The sequence below is a fragment of the Podarcis bocagei genome, assembly GCF_964188305.1.
Source record: "Podarcis bocagei genome assembly, chromosome: 3".
NCBI lineage: Eukaryota > Metazoa > Chordata > Lepidosauria > Squamata > Lacertidae > Podarcis > Podarcis bocagei.
In genome coordinates, this window is record NC_138127.1 from 33,613,584 (window position 1) to 33,630,839 (window position 17,256).

The 17,256-nt window shown below is 42.2% G+C and overlaps 1 protein-coding gene across 1 annotated transcript in view; it reads right to left on the minus strand.

Annotated features, from left to right (window-relative positions):
- The window catches only part of ASCC3 (activating signal cointegrator 1 complex subunit 3), a 234,161-nt gene that overhangs the window by 184,614 nt on the left and 32,291 nt on the right, over positions 1 to 17,256 (minus strand). The gene's annotated exons all lie outside the window — the stretch shown is intronic.

Sequence of the window (17,256 nt, forward strand, 5' to 3'; positions counted from 1 at the left end):
CAGCTAAGATTACAGTCTACCACTTTGACCAAATCAAACAGACCATTACTTACTTCCCCTCCCACTTTGCAATCAACTTTTTTCTTCTAACAGCATATATCTTGTGGCTTTGCACTCCTTGATACGGACTGATAACAGTTCATTTTAGGCAATTTATAAGCAAGTAATGTTATAAGAATGCTATGCACAATGCTGGTTAGCCCATATCAATGGAATATGATTACTTATTATATTTCTACATCACCTTTCAACTAAGGATCTTTGGATGGATTTCAATATAAAACCGCAAAAAACACAAATCATAGTAACAAACAAAAACAATACTCCCCCCCCCTTTAAAAGGCCACAGATTTTTTAAATTAGTCAAAGCCTGGGAGAAGAGGAAAGTTCCCCCCCCACCCCCGCTTTGAGTTTTTTTCCCTTTTCTTTTTTATTGGTTTTCACATATTACTTTACAATACAGATACAGTGGTACCTCGGGTTAAGTACTTAATTCGTTCCGGAGGTCCGTACTTAATCTGAAACTGTTCTTAACCTGAAGCACCACTTTAGCTAATGGGACCTCCCGCTGCCGCCGGAGCACGATGTCTGTTCTCATCCTGAAGCAAAGTTCTTAACCTGAAGCACTATTTCTGGATTAGCAGAGTCTGTAACCTGAAGCGTATGTAACCCGAGGTACAACTGTATACCAAAGCCAACACCATTTCCTCCCCATCCCCCCATACATTTACATATCTATTTCCTCAATCCATCATATTATTCTTTTCTCCTTCCTTCCACTTCCCTCCGCCCCCACTCAATTTCCTCCACATTATACAATTTACAATAATCTTTGCATTCTACAACCTTCTCAAATCACTTACATATTCTTATTATCTTTCCTTACTAATTTTTCTTCCACCCAGTACTTCATATTTTAATCTAGGCATATTAGGAAAGTTTTTGCCTGGCACCTAAAAATATGTAACAAAGGCACCAGGCCTTTGATCCATGTAACCAGCAGAAATGCCTCCCTGGGGAGAGCATTCCGCAAAGGGAGAGCCACCACAGAACAGACACATTCTTGTGTTGCCACTCTCTGGACCTCTTGTGGAGGAGGCACATGAAGAAGGGCCTGAGATTATTATTGCAAGGTCTGGGTCAGTTCATCTGGAGAGAGTTAATGCAGTCTTGAGATATTTAAGGCTTTATAGGTCAAAACAAGCACTTTAGGCATTGTATGCCCAAACTGTCTTGCCCGTTCGGCAACCTGGCAGCCAGATTCTGCCCCAAACTGCCTTTAGAGGCAGCCCCATGTGTAACTTGTTGCAGTAAACTAACCTAGAGGTTACCAGAGGATAGATGGTAGAAGATAGGCTATCCCTGTCTAGATAGGACATAGCTGGACTAACAGTTGAAGCCAATGGAAGGCACTCCATGCCACCAAGACCACTTGAGCCTCAAGTGAGAGCAGTGCATCCAGAAGTTGCCTCAAGTTGTGTTTGAAGCGGGTAGGGGGAACCTGTGGTCCTCCAGCTCCTGCTGGCACACAATTCCCATCATCCCTGGCAATGGATATGGGAGTTCGGACCAATCGCAACTGAGGTTCAGCAACCCACCACTGTCAGGCTCCCCACCACTGTCAGGAATGTATAGTAAGAGAAGCAAATGTTAAAAAGCAATTGAAATGATTACAGAGATCAAGCATCTTCTGTACAAATAAGATCAGGACTTTTAAGTACAGTGGTGCTCCGCAAGACGAAAAACTCGCTAGACGAAAGGGTTTTGCGGTTTTGCGTTGCTTCGCTAGACGAATTTCCCTATGGGCTTGCTTCGCAAGACGAAAACGTCTTCCGCTTTTTTTTAAAGCCGCTTGAAGAGGCGCAGTTGCGACAGACCGTGCTTCGCAAGACGAAAAACATCGCAAGACGAAAAGACTCGCGGAACGAATTCTTTTCGTCTTGCGAGGCACCACTGTATACAGGGAGCAGAGAGGATGGAAATTATTATTTCATTTTATACAGTAAAACAAAAACAAAGCAGTTTTAAGATTTCCTCACAGGAATGCACAATAAACCCATGAAACCTACTACCACAGAATATTAACACATCACTTATGTCAATAGATTTTTTTTTTTTTTTGATAAAGGTAAAGGGAACCCTGACCATTAGGTCCAGTCGTGACTGACTCTGGTGCTCATCTCGCTTTATTGGCCGAGGGAGCCGGCGTACAGCTTCCAGGACATGTGGCCAGCATGACTAAGCCACTTCTGGCGAACCAGAGTAGCGCACGGAAACCAGAGCGGTACCTATTTATCTACTTGCACTTTGACGTGCTTTCAAACTGCTAGGTTGGCAGGAGCAGGGACCAAGCAACGGAACTCACCCTGTCACGGGAATTTGAACCGCCGACCTTCTGATCAGCAAGCCCTCTGTGGGTTAAACCAAAGAGCCACCCATGTCCCATTTTTTTAATAATTTTTTTTTAAAAATGAGATGGTAAATTCATGAAGGACATATTCACGTAGTATATTCCTGACACTCAGATAACAGGGCACAGAGATGTGGGGCATGCAAGCCTTCCTGGCACATTAGGCTGCCCACAGATACCAGAGAGAATGTTGAACTAGACATATAATTTATTTCACCTAGCATAAGTATTCTATAGCTGTTGTGCAAGATTATGTGTGTTAATATATGCAATCTATTTTTTTTAGTAATTTCATAATCATGCTAACTGGGGTCAGGCTTGGGAATGAAAAATGCGTCTTCTTTGTTTCTACAGCAGTTCTCAGAAACTTGCCACGTGAAAAGTCAAAGTCATCTTAAGGTTTTCTATTCCAGGTGTGATCAATTCATAAGTGTAGAAGAAAAAGAGAAGGGCAGAAACAGTTTCCAGGAGAAGAATTGCTACCGACATGCTTTGAATTTTTTTAAAAAAAATAATGGTTACACCAGGCAGAGGAGGAAAAGTAGTAGGAGTGAGCAACGACAGATTTTTCAAGATGCGCTGGCAGTCTGTCAAGTCACTACTCCTAAAAGACGGCGGGAACAAGAAATCAAAGCCCAGAAAGAATGAAGCGATCTTGGAAAGCTCTTCAAACATGTACTTCTAAGAGACGGTGGCATGAGGAAAGAGAAGAAACCACAATTTATGAAAACAACCTAAAGAATAGTCTGTTTGAGCAGCACACCTTCAGATGAAGATCACTGCTCAGGAACCCAAGTCTCTATCCCTGCCTGTTTGCAATTGATCAGTTTGCAGCAATGGGAAAATAGGCAAGGGTTAACCCTTTCACCACTTCCCCCCTGCAACCCCATCCCCTCCGCCAGTCACTTTCCCTCACAATGCAATAAATGTATCTGGATGGCAACAGGAGCTGGAAGAGGTAAAAAGTAATGTTTAGTGGAAGTCCAGAAAATATTTCGCTTTTTCTGCTGCACCCCATTTAATTAGCCAGCCCCTTTGCAGCTGTTTCAAAATGACCTGAAGTGCCAAACTCAGATCTGACAAATGAGTAGTTCTGATCTAGTTTTCTGTGTTAAGAAAAGGCAGGGGTCACCCTGCTGCATATGCAAAAAGCTGAAAGGTAAAAATGTTGTTATTCTTTTCCATTGTGAGGGATGAATATGTCTACTTATTTTTGAAATCTAACTATAACAGGAGCTATTTTTACTCCTCATGCTAAGGAATTCTACATGTCAGTTATAAAAATTCTTGTCTGTCCTGAACCAATTTACAGAGCAATTCTAACTACCAGAAGCCGGCATAACTTACGTTAGTGTAAGTTATCCCATTCCAAACGCTGTTCAGAAGCCTCTGAGAGGGCTACCGACACCTAACCCAGCAGGTGAGTATGGGCCTGAGTTTAGAGACTTGAACCCTAGCTCACATGACTGTGCTGAACAGGGAGTTGGAATAGACTTAAGCATTTCCTTGCCTCACACCTGGAATTTGCATATTTTAAAAGTTAGACATTAATCTGATTAGAGGCTTCGCTTTCTCAATGAAAACTTTCCCACTTGTCATGTATTCCCAAATTCATTGTTACTTATGACTCTTGCTTGATTTGATAAGAATTAATTGCTCTTGAACAACATGTTTACCTAACAAAATAATATAAACAAGCAAAATGGAGAAGAGAATTGAACTTTGCGATGGCTTTGATTTGCCTTGAAAATTATCATTAAGTTTGTTCTTTCCCTGGACAGCTTGACCATTTGGACTTTTATGGCTAAAGGAAAAAAATTGGGACAGTATAATTTGCATTGATTAATGGCTATGATGCTGCCAGTTCTTATGAGTTGACTCTTTTAAAAGGTTTAGCAGCAGAATTCTAGATTGCTGTGTAACATCCACTTATTAAAATAGGTTTTGGGAAGATGATTTATGATGGTTGTAAGATATTTTATCCCAGCTTGTATTTGTCCCTTCAAGTCACATTTTGAATATGAAATACAAAGGAGTGAATAGAACAATATCTCACTGATACCTAGTTGCCAGCCAACTTGTGGTGGTACGTTAGGTTTGTGCCTCAAAGGCATTGGGTTTAAATCTAATATCCCTGGAGGTCACAGAATGCAAGGAGCTTGCCTGCTTGGGGAGTTTATTGTCCTCTACTCAGAGTTGCATTTGTTTTTACTATCCGCTGATCTGCTGAAATGTTCTGAAAAAATCCAGAGTCAATCTATTCTTCAAAATTTGCCTCTAATAGCTAAGAATTTATTTGCTGGACCACAACAATATCCACCTATTCTAGAATTCTGCAGCTAAGAAGCAATTTAAACCTGGATCTCCTACAGTCAATCACATAATTGAGAGGATTTGATAATATATTAACCAACTCAAAAGCCCTGTGGTCTGATACATATTTCCTTTGAACAAGGTTCTGTGGGACCTTAATGTCAGCCATGAAGTGTCCAATAGTTGCTTATTTCCTTCATTCCGCTGTTGATTTTGGCAGCAACATAACATCACATTTTCGATGAAAAGGCTCGGCTGGTGAGCAGTTGCACTTCTGGATCATGACAGGACACAGGAAAAGCCAATTAGCCACCTGCCAGCTAATCTTATGCCTACAGCCAACATTGTCAGGTCCTGTTATTGTAGATGAAAACAGTTCTGCTGTTTGTGTTACAAAAATAGTGATCTACCCTAGTTTCTCCTCTGTGCCACTGCAACAAGCAACAACACCCACTTGTTAGAAAAATCAAGTGGAGTACAGAGTGAAGATGGCAAATTAAAACTGGAATATAAAAAACAAATGCAAAACTATGTTTGGCCATGCAAACAAATTTAAAAATTCACCCACCCACGGTTGTCACTGTGAGAAGACATGACCAAAGGCTTCTCTCAGCATCCCTGTCTCTCTCCTTCCTTAGATTTACACCAATAACCAAGCACTTGGATTGCAAAAACAAACCAGCAACAAAGAACTGGGGGACTAGCACAACTCTTCCTTTAAGCTCATAAGCTACAGACAAATACATGTGCATTAACACCTCAGGACACATGAAACAAACCACAAGTTCAGGTTCAGATTCTGGCTTGTTTCATCATAGGCACAGCAAGAGTGTGGGACCAGTGCCTTGGGGGTTCCACTCTTCATTCACATCAAACCAGTTTTGTTTTAACCTAGTTTACTGGGAAATGTAAACTGGGCCACTGCTTTTATTTTTGCATGTTGCTGTATTCATGTTTCCCCACTAAACAAAACTTACTTTCGTTTGGGAAGAAAATAAAGAACCCTGTGGTACCTTAGTTGACCAAGTTATGGAGGCAGGAGCTTTCATTCGCCATTTGTCTACAGTGGTACCTCCGGTTACGAACTTAATTTGTTCTAGAGGTCCGTTCTTAATCTTTTTTTTTTAAAAAAATAATATTTATTACTTTTCCAACAATTTAAACACAACACTACAAAAAAAGAGAAAAAAAGAACAATACAATACAATACAAAAACACAACATAACACTGACACATAACCAAACAAAAACAGTTTAAAACAATTTCAATATCTTATCTTTCATTCACTTCTTTCCACGACCTCCTCACACCTCCCTTTTTGTATTCCACTTCTGTTAATTGTTTCAGCAATTCCTTTCCATCTTCCTCTGTTTTCTATCCTATAATTATCTTAACACATTCTAGCCTTATTATCTCCTTTAATATTCTATTAATCTATTTATACTTAATTCCTTATAACATTTCTACTAAAGCCATATAACTTCATTCCAAAATTCTTCTAACATTCATTAATTTTACAATATTTCTGTAAATAGTCTTTAAACTTTTTCCAGTCTTCTTCCACCGACTCTTCTCCCTGGTCTCGGATTCTGCCAGTCATTTCCTCCAGTTCCATATAGTCCATCAACTTCATCTCCCATTCTTCCCGGGTGGGTAAATCTTGTGTCTTCCAATACTTCGCGATGAGTATTCTTGCTGCTGGAGGTCCGTTCTTAACCTGAGGTACCACTTTAGCTAATGGGGCCTCCTGCTGCCACCACCACGCAATTTCTGTTCTCATCCTGAGGGAAAGTTCTTAACCCAAGGTACTACTTCCGGGTTAGCAGGGTCTGTAATCTGAAGTGTTTGTAACCCAAGGTACCACTGTACTTCATCCCATGCACAAAGTAGACAGTGAAGGTGTTGAACACCGCTGTCGCCTGTGTTTGGGCAACATTCAGAATAAACTGCAATGCATTGTACATTAAGACTGCCTTTGAAGACATGTCAGAAGCTTCAATTGGTCCAACACTCAGCAACTAGGCTCCTAACCAACATGAAATTTAGAACAATGGTCACCAATTCTAAAACAGCTTCATGAGCTCTCCCTGCACTTTATAGGGGATAATCTATAACATTCTACTTCGGATCTGAATACTTCAAGAACTTCCTGTTCCTATATGAACTAGTTGGCTCATCGGATCAGGAAAAACTCTTCCCAACCTAGTAAGGTAAAGAGAATGACCATCATGGATTGGGCCTTTTCTGTCATGACATCTAGATTATACAATACCCTGTTATGAGTTGTTGACACAAGGTAAAAACCCAGGCCTTTTAACTGAGGAACACTGTAAATTTATTTGGAGCCTGTTTTTAGCACTGTTTTAGCCTGCCTGCTATTTTACATGCTGTTTTAACTATTCCCCCCTTTTTTATCTCTTAATTTAACTGTTTAAAAGTAATAAATTACAGACTCTCATGAGTCAAGAGAGCTATTAAACAAGGTGGAGTGCACAGCTTCCAAACAATGTTTAAAGCTACATTGGGGTGGGAGGAGATAAAAGCTCAACAACACATTCAACAAAATGCCAGGTCACTGTCGCAGGAGGTAACTTTGCTGGTATTCCCTACTTTTGCACAGCTTGAAATTAACAACATGAGAATGCAGAGAGGAGAGTGGGGATTAACTCTGTGTCAACCATAACTAAACTACAGAGATATTCAACAGGTGCCCGATATACTCATCCAAGCATATTCCACTCAGCCTTGCAATCACATTAGAAAACAAATGCGCTGTCTAGAAGAGCACCTGGTTCACCCTACTGCGCTTTAAGTTCTTGGAAAACATGACTTCACAGCAACAGAAGCACAAACTGGTTGGAAGGTGTGCTCAACAAATGTGTATTTACTGCGAAATAAAATGGTTGAGGAGAAAGACCGTGAGTGAAATTTCCTTCCCTACAGGCACTAACTAATGGCACAGCTTCCAGCTGTTCAGGCATGAGTCACGATTAAAGCTCTTAACAATCTTATCACTTTAGAGATCTCCACATGTACTGAATAATGATTTTCAGAGTACATATTTAACTTGCTTGTTCTCTTATGATGGGAGATAAACCACCTCCTTCAAGCTTGGTGCTACAATATCTATTTAACAAAAAGGGGAAGAACTAACACACACTACTTTAAAGGGTAATTATAGCTGACAGAGATAATAAACGTTAACCCGTCAAGTAGGAGTGAGGCAACAGAGAATGGAAAGAACATTCTTCTGGGGGGGGGGGGGACACAAATGTCGTGAGCATCTACTTTTTAGAGTGCACTTATTTTTTTCTTGTTCTTTATCTCATGCAAAAGCAAGCTAGAGTAAGCAACTAATTATGCGTAAGCGTTCAGGATCCCAATAACTCTTCATCAGGTTAAATAATAAAAAATATAAGGCGGCGCGCATAAAGAAAAGGCTGCTCCTCAAGCCATATATGTATGTATATTGTAAGCATCTTAAGGTGGAACATGACAGAAAATTCAAACAAAGAAAATTTTTTTGCCTTAAAAACTTGAAAACCTGCAAAATGTTTTGTGACATTTTGGTTGGTTTGATAACGATATTACCTAATGTGTATTTTGGTCCCGTCCCCTCCTTATGGGTTGACATGGTTACCTTTTTGTTTGTTTGTTTGTATCCTAATTTCAATCTCACAGCCCCAAAGCAGATCACCTACTGTGCCAAAATTAAAGCAAAAATGTATTAAAACTGATAATTTGACAAAATTAGTACCATTACAGCAGTTTGCACAGAAGGAAAATTGGGGGTGGAGACTTGGTAAAAGGCACATCTCATATTGATGCAAGCTATTTACTTTCAGGCAAAGAACATAGAAATACAAATATGGACAAGCTTCATCATGACAGTACCTTCTCTAATTTTGTGTCCTGCCATGTCCCCCTGACACCCATTTTGTGCTATGCCCAACCCCCTTGGAAGTCATTTTGTAACTGTAACCCACTGTACTCTGAAAATCTGAAATGTGCCCACTGCATCAAAAAGGTTGACAACCCCTGTCATAGATGATATCAAATTGTGGCATCCAAATTACAACATGGACTTCTGTTTGCACAAATGGAATATCCCCTTTCTTCCCACTTCACCAGAATCTGCTACAGAAGATTGAGAGACCTTTTGGGAAGAGCATATGGTATGCCTATGGAAAACTCCACAAGCACATCTTGGAGTTGCCTGAGGACCCACAGAATCCTAACTCCACTTCATTCCACAGATATATCCCCCAAAAATGGCCCTATCTACGCCAGTCCTGGAGGTGGCGTAGCTAATTTCTTTCAGTTGACTGCAATGGGAGAAGAAGAACCCCCTCAAAAAGGCAAAAAAATAAAAGTCTCCCACCTCTCACCCTGGCTGCTATGCGCTGATAGGGCTTAGATGTGATAGCTTCCCCCAAGAGATTCCCCCCCCACACACACACACAGAAAAACACCCATAAAATTCCTCTGTAAACTCTGTAAACATTGTTTCTATTTTAAGTGTGTTTTATACTTTGAAACATTCTAACAGGCAAATTCTCCAAGTACCTAAAACATTATCAGACGTTACAGCCTGTTCTGGAAAAGAACAGTTTCCCTAATAATTATCATCTATAATTTTTTTAGGGCACATTACGTATATGTTCTTAATGTCTAAGACTGAAACAACAAGATAGCAGTTCATTATTGTTATGAACAACATACTTTTAATATGAAAAACCTTTAAAATAATTAAGAATGTTTCTACTGTTTGTATCACTTTCATCAAGCGTGTTACACAGAAATCTTTACTCCAGTTAATAACAGTGTTCAAACACTAGTTGTTTCCTAGTAATTATATGGGAACAAAGCAGAAACTTCATGTTTCCTGAAGTAGAAGTTACACAACGCTTGCTTTTAGAAAAACTGAGGAAAACTCTGTACATTTTAATTTCACCAAACATTTCCCTGTTTTTGTTTTCAATATGAACAAAAATGAGGTGTGGATTTTTGTTCTTAGCTAGAAAAAATTAAAAATCAAAATTAAATATAATTTGTGAAGGTGAAAATGTATGGCTATAATCTGAAGTACAGCCTTAGTATGCAAAACATCCCTGACTAAATTCCTGCCATTTTCAGGTAGGGACAGAAAAGATCCCTGTCTAAAACTTTGGAGAGCCACTGCTGTAGAGCTGGGGTGGAGAACCTGTGGCCCTCCATATGTTGTTCGACTACAGTTCCCATCATTCCTGACCACTCGCCATGCTAGCTAGGCCAGACGAGAATTGAAATCCAGCCACGTATGGAGGGCCACAGGTTCCCCATCCTTGATGAGGACAATACTGAACTAGTTGGATCAAGAGTATGACTCAGTATAAGGCAGCTTCTATGTTCCTGTTCTAGGAAACAAGCAAGAAGGTTGTAGAATGAGGAACAAGAGGAGCAAAGATACACTGGGAGTTTAACAAAACACATATGAACCCAGATCACCAATTGGACTGACTCTAGCAATTCCATGACATTTGCTTTAACAGCTATATTTGAGTCCCAAGAATTCTGAATATTTATTCCTCATTTACTGGTGGTAAAATACATTTATATGTCCAGTGATTTTGAGCATCTCTGGGGCTGGTCCTGGGTACCTCCATTTATTAACATGGATTTCACCCTCTGATCAGGGGCACTCTTTTGTTGGACTTCAGCTTCCATCAATCCCAGCCAGTTTGGCCAATGATAGGGGATGGAGTTGTACTGCACCAACATCTGAAGCCACATGTTCTTCACCCCTGCATAAACCCAACCCTTCAGACTATTAGCAATTCACCACCATTACCACTTCAATCCAGAACTCTCCTTATTTCCCACTTACATTTCAGCTACAGCATGGCTTGAGATTCTCCAGCTAGCACCCTAGTTTCCCACTGGTTTCCATAATACATATTCTGCGTCCAATTTTGTCTCTGGACCAGCTAATCCTCGATGAGCTACAATGCATTCTGAGCTAAAAAGTTTCAAACTAAATGTTTATTTTTACTTGTTTGTAACTGCACCTTTTGTTACACTAACACAGGAACAGCAAAGTGAGAGAGGGAGCCATATTCAACTGGACAATAAACTGTGGAATACTAACTGATGTACAAATAGAGAGCATTGATTACAAACAATTATGCAAATGGAAGCTTTCTACTTGGTAATTAATACCATGATTAAAATCAATACCCATGAGTCTTATGGCCATGTCCCTTCATCACCAATCCCTGATCTTATAGGTATGTTTTAAATTTTTAAAAGCATATTAAACCATTGTTTTCTTTTTTAAAAAAAGATAAACACATTAGGAAATACTCCACAGGAACCAACACTTAGCATCTATTTTCTACACTAACTTTTTTCAAGATGTCTGCATAGCTCTCATGAATGCATTATGCCTGGACAGCAAGTGAAGGTGTATTGTTGGTTAATATGAACTCCCTACTCACTGTTCTTTCATTGCACTGTTCTAATAAAGTGGATCTTGCTATGCAAATGTACATGATTCTTGTAGACAGTGATACTGCATCCAGTCCAACAAAATGCATCGGTCTATTTAAGCAATTTTTTTGTTTTTTGAATGCTGAAACCCTCTTTGGAAGGAATGGAGGTGCCTGAATCCAACTTTACCCCCTCACTTCTCCCATACTGATCAGCACAGGATTCTGAATATTGGACTGGGCTAAAAAATGCAACTGGCAATTTCTTAAGCCATGGTTTGAAGTCGGTTTAAGTTCCTGGCTTGTACTGAAACGGACAAGTATAATTTTCCAGTTAAGACTAAATGGGAAACCTTGGTTATGATGTAGATTTCCTTGTTGAAATTGCAGCTCACCACATAAGGAGGTCTGAATGGGCTATATGTGTGAGCAAAAGGCTCTTGTATTAATGAGCAAGCATAGGCCCACAGCGTGGCTCAAGGTTTCATGCAGCTGAAGCCATCCTGGGGAGAGTGGCTCTGTAAGATCCTGCTAAATAAATGCAAGTGGTCCTGTGATATGGTCTCACCCAGTATTGAAACCATCTGCCTGATAAAGCCCAGCTAGCTGCAGCCAAACAACTTGCTAGCAACCAAATGACTGGGAAGTTCGTGCCAGAAGATAATCAGCCTAAGAATAATGCCTAACAACTATTTTCAAAACTTGCTTTTATAAACATTTCAGATATGTGGCCCCAATACGTCTAGGCAGAAGGAAAAAATAGCACGACTTCAAAAGAGGAAGAAGATAAATTACTATATTACATCAGAATATCTGAGCAAAAATGAAGGTCATTAAAGCTGGATTTTATGCTATCCGGACAGCTTTTAAAAGATGCATAAATAGCATTTTAAAATTTTCACTTCTTAATAATGTACATGGTTATATAAATGACTGCTATATATAAATACACCCCATCCTCCCCGTTACCCTCCGCAAACAATAACTTGTTCTGCATTTTCAAAATCAAGTAGTCCTGCCATACCAAAAAGTGATAGTGCTCAGTTAGCTCAGGAACATCTCTAGTGCGCGATATGCACCTTTCAAACAGTGCTTCTTTTGTCATCAGAACAGTTTTAAGGGGATGTGGAGGTATGCAGGAAGCAGGGGAATCAAAGCTTGCCTCCTTGCCCTGTTATGCCAATGGATTTCTTCCAATACCAGACAGACAGAGCACTGGTAACTCCCAATAGTAAGGAGTTCTAGGTTATTAAAATAGTGGTAGAAGAAATGTACACTCTCACTCCTATCCCCTCCTTCTTGTTTTGCTACAGAATGTTGTTATGGCTGCACACACAGCAACAATATTCTTCAAAAGACATCAGTTACTGTCAAGCTTTCATGAAATATCTAAAAAACCATAATGATTGACCTCATTCTTCAAGGGAACCTAAGAAACAGTCAAAACATCCTGAAGGGTGACGTCAAAAGTAAAATTTATACATTAATATGTCTGCCTTCAACCAGCCCTGCTTATTAACTAAAACCATAAAAGCAAGACAACATTACGGAAAGAAAATGAGGGTATTGATTTTGTAATCATTCCTAACCATTATGCAAAGAAAAATATGTACTTTTTTATATTTAGGCCATCGATTAATTACAGCAAGTGAAAGAAAATGGAAATGACATGAAACAAGGAAATAAATCCTATCACAGCCATCCACTTTAGGTAACAGTAGAGCCATTCATCAGCAACATGGATGTGTTAGGTAAGCTTTTCTTTAACCTTAGAAGAGCAGCGAAGAGAACAAGTTTAACCTTGTATCGCAGCCCTGTAAATAGTTTCAAAACGCTGGCCTACACACTCCCATTCCAATGCCTGCTGGCTCCTTGCTTGCACCACAACAGCATTCTGTTTTTGAGGAAGAAAGAGCATAGCGGAAGGCATGCTAGCATCACAGCAGTCTGGCCAGTCCAGGATAAACCACTGCAAACCTTTGCATTAGGCTAAGAAAGACTACCACACAACCAGTCTTGGCTATCCTACCCGACAGGAAATAGAACTAGTCTTGACAGTACCTCTTTCTTTCATATCCCATTACGTTTCCGAGCACAATTCAAAGTGTTGGTGCTGACCTTTAAAGCCCTAAAATGGCCTCGGTCCAGTATATCTGAAGGAGCGTCTCCACCCCCATCGTTCTACCCGGACACTGAGGTCCAGCACCGAGGGCCTTCTCGGTAGTGGCGCCCTCCCTGTGGAACGCCCTCCCACCAGATGTCAAAGAGAAAAACAACTACCAGACTTTTAGAAGACATCTGAAGGCAGCCCTGTTTAGGGAAGCTTTTAATGTTTGATGTATTACAGTATTTTAATATTTTTTTTGGAAGCCGCTCAGAGTGGCTGGGGAAACCCAGCCAGATGGGCAGGGTATAAATAATATATTATATATTATATATTATATATTATATATTATATATTATATATTATATATTATATATTATTATTATTATTATTATTATTATTATTATTATTATTATTATTATTTCAGCAGTACGCTCTGGCAAAATGTCAGAGAAACAGCAGCATGGGCTTTGCACTGCTTTGTCAGGCTGGCAAATACAAGGCCTGTAACAAGCAGCATAAATTACCTGTGGAAGGAAGGGCAGGCCACCATTCACTTGGTCAGCAAAGGAAAAAGAAAAAACTTCTCTTTGTCCCAAGAAAGCAACAAGATTTTAATACCTTAAAAGCACACACTTCAGGGATGCATAAAGTAAGCATGTTATATGGGAAAGTTTAGCAAATTGAACCATTTTTCTTTTTAGTCTGCTGATTCCCCACTGTCCAAGGCAGGCTGGACTGGAAGCCACAAGTTCCAAAACATTATAGATCAACTGTTATCCAACTGCATGCATATTTCTAGGGACCCTTTGCGTTTTAAGCAAAATGTGTGAAGGTCATCCTTTTAATTACTATGATGCCAATATTCAAAATCACATGTAATTTTCAAATAAGAGATGCACTCTGCCAAAGTATGAAATCCTGCAATGGGTACTAAAAATCCCAGCTCAACTTCTACCAAGCAGCTTACACAACTATGCTCCATTGGATAAAAATGTTGGGAGAAGCATAGAGGAAAAGGTCACAAGTACAATAATGTACCTCCTTTAGCTCTGAAGGCTTATGGCATAGCATTTCAGTTTTCCATCTGCCATTGGAATCTATTGAAAACCAGTTGACAGATGTCCTTTTACCACCTACTGGGCATTGTGTAACCAAAATTAAGCACTTGTGCTTTTCTAAGTGAAATCAGAGAGCCCAAAGTGCTAAACATTTGCTGGATGATGCCCAAAAGCTAATGCTAGAAAGAGTCCACATCAAACATTCTGTATTATTGCATAATTAGTGCAATAAGAGAGGTACCGTATTTTTCGCCCCATAAGACGCACTTTTTCCCCTCCAAAAATGAAGGGGAAATCGGGGTGCGTCTTATGGGGCGAATGCCTGCAATCCTCGCGCGCCCGGCAGGAGGTCCCACCGGGTGCGCAAGGCTTGGGGCGGCAGCCTGTCGCCCGAAGCACGGGGAGCCCTCCGGAGGGCTCTCCCTGCTTCGGGCGAATGCCTGCAAGCCTCGCGCACCCGGCAGGAGGTCCCGCCCGGTGCGCGAGGCTTGGGGCGGCAGCCCGTCGCCCGAAGCACGGGGAGCCCTCCGGAGGGCTCTCCCTGCTTCGGGCGAATGCCTGCAAGCCTCGCGCGCCCGGCAGGAGGTCCCGCCCGGTGCGCGAGGCTTGGGGCGGCAGCCTGTCGCCCGAAGCACGGGGAGCCCTCCGGAGGGCTCTCCCTGCTTCGGGCGAGTGTCTGCAAGCCTCGCGCACCCGGCAGGAGGTCCCGCCCGGTGCGCGAGGCTTGGGGCGGCAGCCCGTCGCCCGAAGCACGGGGAGCCCTCCGGAGGGCTCTCCCTGCTTCGGGCGAGTGTCTGCAAGCCTCGCGCACCCGGCAGGAGGTCCCGCCCGGTGCGCGAGGCTTGGGGCGGCAGCCCGTCGCCCGAAGCACGGGGAGCCCTCCGGAGGGCTCTCCCTGCTTCGGGCGAGTGTCTGCAAGCCTCGCGCACCCGGCAGGAGGTCCCGCCCGGTGCGCGAGGCTTGGGGCGGCAGCCTGTCGCCCGAAGCACGGGGAGCCCTCCGGAGGGCTCTCCCTGCTTCGGGCGAGTGTCTGCAAGCCTCGCGCACCCGGCAGGAGGTCCCGCCCGGTGCGCGAGGCTTGGGGAGGCAGCCTGTCGCCCGAAGCACGGGGAGCCCTCCGGAGGGCTCTCCCTGCTTCGGGCGAGTGTCTGCAAGCCTCGCGCACCCGGCAGGAGGTCCCACCGGGTGCGCGAGGCTTAGGGCGGCAGCGGACTGCTTGCGCGCACCTAGAAGCTTGGGGCGCGCTGAGCTCAGCACGCCCCAAGCTCCTGGTGTAGCGCAGCGATCCGCTAGCCCTGGGAGAGCCCCGCGGCTATCCCAAGGATAGCGGACTGCTTGCGCGCACGCAGAAGCTTGGGGCGCGCTGAGCTCAGCACGCCCCAAGCTCCTGGTGTAGCGCAGCGATCCGCTAGCCCTGGGAGAGCCCCGCGGCTATCCCAAGGATAGCGGACTGCTTGCGCGCACGCAGAAGCTTGGGGCGCGCTGACCTCAGCTCGTCCCAAGCTTCTGGATTAGCGCAGGGGTCCGCTAGCCCTGGGAGAGGCGCCCAGCTCTCCCACGCTAGCGGAGACCTTGCCTGCACGCAGAAGCTTGGGGCGCGCTGAGCTCCGCACGCCCCAAGCTCCTGGTGTAGCGCAGCGCACCTGGGGGGGGAAATAAAAAATTTTTCCTTTATTTCCCCCCCAAAAAACTAGGTGCGTCTTATGGGCCGGTGCGTCTTATGGGGCGAAAAATACGGTAGGTAGAAAAAAAGAACTGTATAACCTGAATTAGAGAGAAATGGATTTAAATTCCTGTCTTGGTTACATCTCTGCCTCTTAAGACTAGCTTGTAGTGCCTCACAAACAGCTGGAGATCAAATGCCCCCCCCAATATTATACTTTTCTGTGGCTCACTTCATAACTTCATGTTCTCAACATCCCACCATAAATTACCATGTAGCAATCCAGCCTCACCATCCCAAATCTTGAGGAAAATCTAGATTTATTCTTACAGCTAGATTTATTCTTCACTAGTTTTAGTACTGGTGAAATGAAAAAAGAAACTCAAAAACTATACACACAAGGTGCTAGGTGTCAAAGAAACTGTCCAAAATGTAGCTTGCTAGTTAATTCATGTCTACAAATACTTAAACTAGAACCTCTTATTGCCATTTCTTGCAGCAAAGGAGCACAGAGGGGAAACTGTTTATTCTCCCAACAGACAAATCCCTTAATATCTCGACCAACAGTATCAGGGGTCAACAGTATCCCACAGGTTTACAAAGCCTTTTTACAAGCAAAATTAGATCTCTGTGCCCCCACCCCCAGTTAAAACCTCCTTGTGAAAAACCTGCCTTTTTCATCATAACTATTTTATGTATGTTTTTGTAGTTGTTTATACTTTACATTGTGGGGTATTGCCAGCCCCAATTTCTTATTTGCAACTATGGTGTATTGCTAGAAAAAAGAAAATTCTCAATGAAGGCATAATTCTTTAACTTGTACATTATGTCATGCTTATTACCTACCCTTGAAATAATTTAATTTTCTGGTTTTTGTAGCATGCATTTGACACACAGATACCTGCATCCAGACTGATTTAAGATTATGTATTGACAGAGGGTTAAGGCAGATTACATTATGAAGTTTTCAACTAAAGATAACAAAATTACGGTCTATAAATAATTACTATATTCTCTTCCTGTTTCTTCCATCTTGAATGAATGAATTGATTTATTTCGGTCACTGACCAGAGTGATCTTGGATTTGATCTTCTACCGCCTTTTCCACCCCACCCAATAAATGCAAGCATTTGTCTTCTTTCTACTTATGCCATGCTGTAAAGTGTTAGAACATGTGAAAACACTATGGCTTGAATCCAGAGAAGTTCAAAGAAAGCTTGGCTTGCACAATGGGGCCT